The sequence below is a fragment of the Cuculus canorus genome, chromosome Z (genome assembly GCF_017976375.1).
Source record: "Cuculus canorus isolate bCucCan1 chromosome Z, bCucCan1.pri, whole genome shotgun sequence".
In the NCBI taxonomy this organism is placed as follows: Eukaryota; Metazoa; Chordata; class Aves; order Cuculiformes; family Cuculidae; genus Cuculus; species Cuculus canorus.
In genome coordinates this window covers 42106689-42111636 of record NC_071441.1, presented here as the reverse complement: position 1 = coordinate 42111636, position 4948 = coordinate 42106689, and the positions used below count along the sequence as shown (strand labels likewise).

The following is a 4948-nucleotide window of genomic DNA, read 5'->3' as shown; positions in this document are numbered from 1 at the left end:
TGAGAGATACTGTGATGTTTTGCATTTATGAAGTATTGAAGTGATAACAAATAAGAGAATCCATAGCAAAGATTGTATGTTGACTGCCTTGATGAAAACAATACACTCCAGATCAGGACAAATCTAGATATTTTTGAAAACTTCTGGAAGTACTTGATAGCCAGCACAGTTCTGTCAGGAACTTCAGGGTCAATGTTACCCTGAGAAATCATACTAGAGGGGAATGGGAATGGGAATGGGAATGGAATGAGAATAGCACTGTCTTGTTAACTAACTTCTGGAAAGTTCATCAAAGACTCTGGAGTCATGTTTATTGTTTGGATAATATTTTATCTTAGCCCTGTAAATTCCATGGCTCCAGGCAAGGGGTACAACACAGGCCTTGTTATGTTCACGTGAGTCTCATGTAGCGTCTCTGTCCCATGTGCATTCTTTGCCATTCTTCAGTGTTTAGTGCAGCTTTTCCCTTTGTAACCATGCTGGTAGAACCACTCTGCCACTTTTTCACCTATGTTCCTAAAGTACAAAAGAATTCTGTATCACTGTGATAGCTGTGGCTATCAAATTTGACCATAACTGGACTATGGGTTCAGAAGTTATTAATGAAAACGCACACATCTGAAGCATACAACTGCTGAAACTTGGTTTTCCATAGGACACCACCACGATATGTAGACCAACAGATAGGCAAACAAGGTTCTCTACCATAAAGTGGCTGGCTTTGCATTTAGGCACACTTCCAACTCCCTCCCCTCTCCTACTTTCCCTTTCCCTTTCCCTTTCCCTTTCCCTTTCCCTTTCCCTTTCCCTTTCCCTTTCCCTTTCCCTTTCCCTTTCCCTTCTCCTCACAAAGTTGTCATGCCAATGCAGCAGGTATGTTGTCAAAGATACTGGGCAGGAATTTAAGGAAAGAGAAAGGCTTCTTGAACATATTTGGTTGTACTGAGATTCCAGATAATTTTTTCATGGAAGGTGTTTCTTTAGCCCACATGTGAATGAATATTTACACCCTGAAAATGTGACTATCTCCTTCATTAATTTCCTGGTTCAAGTGGAATAGGTGATGCAGCTGGGAGAAGGCATATGCTGAGAGAAGGTACAGTGGCTTCTTTTACAGGTAGATGCCAGGAACTTCTCATCAGTATTTAGACAACTCACCATTCCTGTCTCCTGCTCCTTGTAGACACTGATAATAATAGGTGTCACACATATCTCATATCACTGGGTTTCTTATGCAGAGCAATTAAAACTTTGAAGATGTAAATGTTTAACATTGTTTATAGTCCAGCGGGAAACAGGAAATGCCACAAATTACATAAGTTCTCTAGGTATGAATAAGCTCTATGTAAGCATTTACTTTTCTTCTCTGTTAACTTAAAAAGGCTTTGATTCTGAGTGGGAATAAACAGAGGCTGCCTAATTATAAATTACATTAAAAAATAATCTGAACTATTGGCATTTGTTGTGTATCCATAGCCAGGGCTGTAGTTCCCTCTCTCCTTGGCACTGTCCTCAAAGTACGGAAATAGGGAGAGGGACTCTTTCTCTGGATGTTACATTTGTTATTTCTTTTCTGTAGCCTATAAAGAAAAATAAACACAATCCAGACAAAGCACACATTTTCTGTCAAGGGAGAACATCAAAAGGCAGCATTTTACTGTACTCCTCGCAACAAGGGAAAAGATATGCTGATGTTTGTCTGCTGATGGAGCATTGTTATAGGGAGAGGCGTTAAAAAATGTCGTACAAAACCTGTAGGAATGGGTGAATGTTTGCCAGGATTGGATGACATTTGCCTGGGAGTTCCTAAGGAGCCAAAAATAAAATAGCTCTGCTGGTGACAAAAATTATGCTCGTTATCATTAGAATAGCTGCCAGGCCCGAGAGTCGCCCATGTTACAATACTATTCTGAGAAGAACTGTTAGGAAGAAATACTCTGAGGCAAATCATTAGAGATGGAAGTACACAGCATTGTGAGGTGAACAGTATAATAGGGGTTGAAGTAGTCCTGCCTTTATAAATCATGCTTCTGAAGTAAATTTCTTAGAAAGACTAGTGGAGCAGACTTTTGGCTGCAAAGTTCACAACCAATATAAAAGAGCAGAGTCCCCTGACTTCAGTGATGTAGGGCTGAGCTACGTAGGCTAAGGGGAGATTAAACAAAACATTTGTGGTAAAGAACTGACATTTTCTAAACAGCTTTTTTTGAAGTGCCTTGTTAGAAGCTATTAAGAAAGGCTGAAATCCAGAGGCTGAGAAATCTTTGAAAAGGATTAGAAATCGGTTACTAGCTAAAAAATATAAGTCCCGTTCTCAATAAAGCAGCAAAACATGCTGAGAACAGAGAATTAATTAAGGTAACCAAGACTAGGGAGAGGAAGAAAGTTCTAGAAAGGCCAGGTAATAATATACTGTAATATTACTTGTCCTTCCCACTTTCCCCTTTCTACTGCTGACTGCACACTCCTCAATTTCCCCTTTGGCCAGCACAAGGAGCCATATAACCTTTATGAATTGACTTGGCTCATTACAAAAAGAGAAAGATACTCCAGCAGGAAAACCCAAATATAAATGAAGCAGACAAGCTGTGACTAAGGCTAGAAGGATAGTGACCAAGCAGCAGTAAAGGCAACCTATGCATTACCTTCTGGCTTAAAGCAGAAATGGGATGGTTCTCAGAAGAAGCCTTCTGTAAGGATATCTTATGTTGGTGCAAAGTGAGAGCAGAGTGATGTAGATAATTTCTTCAAGAGTCATTTCTGCGGATAAAAATTATTCCACAAGTTACCTGGCTGAAATCTGCAGACTAGTAATACATAGGAAAAGCTGAGGATGAAAACCAGAGGTGCCAACAGGCCTCCTCCCCACTCCTTTGCTTTGGATGAGCCAGGATTTCCCTGTTACTTTGTATGTTCAAACTCCTTCAGAACTCAGTTTGTGATGTCCTTATGGCTTGTAGTATTAGCAATAATCAGAATACACCCACAGCTATCACCCCAGCAAGATGATAGCCCCATTTAACCATGGTAAGATGGAACCATCACAGGTACACAGCTCTGACCACACAATTTTCAAATGTCATGCAGAACTCTGGAAATTCACACTTTTATTTTTAAAACAGCTTTACTAGCATACATCTGCACAGAGCCCTTGACACTGATTTTTGAATACAAATTATTGAATGGCAAATGGATGATTATGTTTGAAGTAAGGCTGACCCAGACCTGCTTGTTATCAGCAGGCAGGCAAGCAACAAATACTGCTGCTGCTTGCTATATTTGTGGGATGGGAATTTTACACACTCTGAAGCAGTAGCAGATGTGGGAAGTCATTCTCCAAAGACAACATTGATAAAAACAGCAAATGGCTCAAGATGAAAGCTCCGTCTAGGCGCTGAAAGATCGCCAGTAGCCAACAGGGAAGTAGAACTTCTTCCTTTGTATTGTCAGCTTTTATTGGGCTCAAGCCCTGAGTCATTCTGCTTAGAATAAAATAATTGACATACAAAAGAGACGCCTCCTTGCTGATATTCTTCCACCCTTTTAAGATTCCAAACCCTTTCATTATAATGAGTGTGTTGTTCAAAATCTCAGTTCTCTTACTCATTGGTGTGTATTTCAATGAACACAGAAGTTTTTGTGTTTTCCTGGTAAATTAAAACATAACAACATTACCAAAGCTGAACAAAAGAAAATGGACATTATGATTGACTAGAAATTATTTGAGTTAAAAAAAAATCTCACAGTGATAGGTTGGCTTTTTGGTTTCTTTTTCTCTTTCTTAGCTTTACCATTCTGTGTTCCTAATATCTATAGAACAACAAGCAAAACTCTAGTGTCCGGGACCTGAAGCTGGAATTAATGGAAGTAGACTAAAATCTAGATACTGAGTATGTACATATCCCACGGAGGCTATTGAGAGTTATGTGTGATCAACAGCTCTGGAAACCTGTCCTACATTCAGAGTTTTAAAAAAGGACTTTATATTTATGCTATATTTGTGTCCTTAAACACACAAATCTGTTATGTTTTTGCAGCCTTCAATGTCTTCGAATTTGGGTCACTAGCATCTAAATTTAATGGTGCATCTGGCTGAAATCCTGCCCCCTTCATGCTTCTCTCCTCCAATGAAACATTGTCTAAAGTGCTGAATTAGGAACATGAGCAATTTGTGTCAAAATATTTGTTGTTTGAAATGTCTTACATTTAAAATTTATAGTAATAACAAAAAAAGTACGGGGCACCTTAAGTCCTTTAAAGAAATTAAAATTTTGGTAAGTCATCGCGTGTAACAACTTACGTACAAGCAGGAGAGAGAAAACACGGCATTTGGATTTGCTCACCCTTTGCTTCAAGCACTGTGCAGATTCAGTGTGAATGGTATCAGCCGCATCCTGGATTAAACAAGAGTCTTGTGTACAGGAGATTGGGCTAATCTTTTTTTCCCACATTTGCATTGCCCAAGGACAGGGTAGTGTCCCTGCAATTGTGAACAGTGTTTCCCATGGAAAGACAGGTTGTTGAAGGAATGAAAGTTAATTACTGAGCTGATAAGTATTTGTTCCTTGTTTTAATTGTTTTGGACAATTTTTTTTAAAGACTTTATTAATTCTTGTTAATAATCACTTATTATTAACTCTTGTTTATTAACTATTGCCTGCAAAGGCTTGATTGTAAAAACATGAATCCAATACCACAGATGACTAAGGCAACACCCAAATGAATGGTAAATAACATTTCCCCTTTAAGTTGAGGAGATGACAGCCATCTTCTGTTGGGACAGAGCTGAGAGAGAGGAATTGTTCACAGCAAAAGGCTGTCGGCACAGATCAGTAGCTTCAAACAACCCACAGGATAATACTCTTTCAATACTCCTCCTGTATTATTCAAAACATAGGTCACAAAGGTAGGTCACTGTGTTGGAGTGTTGTTTTAGAAACAAGAACAA

The 4948-nt window shown here is 39.0% G+C and overlaps 1 long non-coding RNA gene across 1 annotated transcript; it reads right to left on the bottom strand.

The window, feature by feature from the left end:
• Positions 1–284: 284 nt before the first annotated feature.
• LOC128850347 (uncharacterized) lies at positions 285–4392 on the bottom strand. The gene is made up of 3 exons (XR_008447678.1): positions 4344–4392; positions 2646–2760; positions 285–516 (listed from the first exon to the last, which is right to left on the bottom strand). It is a non-coding gene; the product is annotated as an uncharacterized LOC128850347 (long non-coding RNA).
• Between the last annotated feature and the right edge of the window lie 556 nt (positions 4393–4948).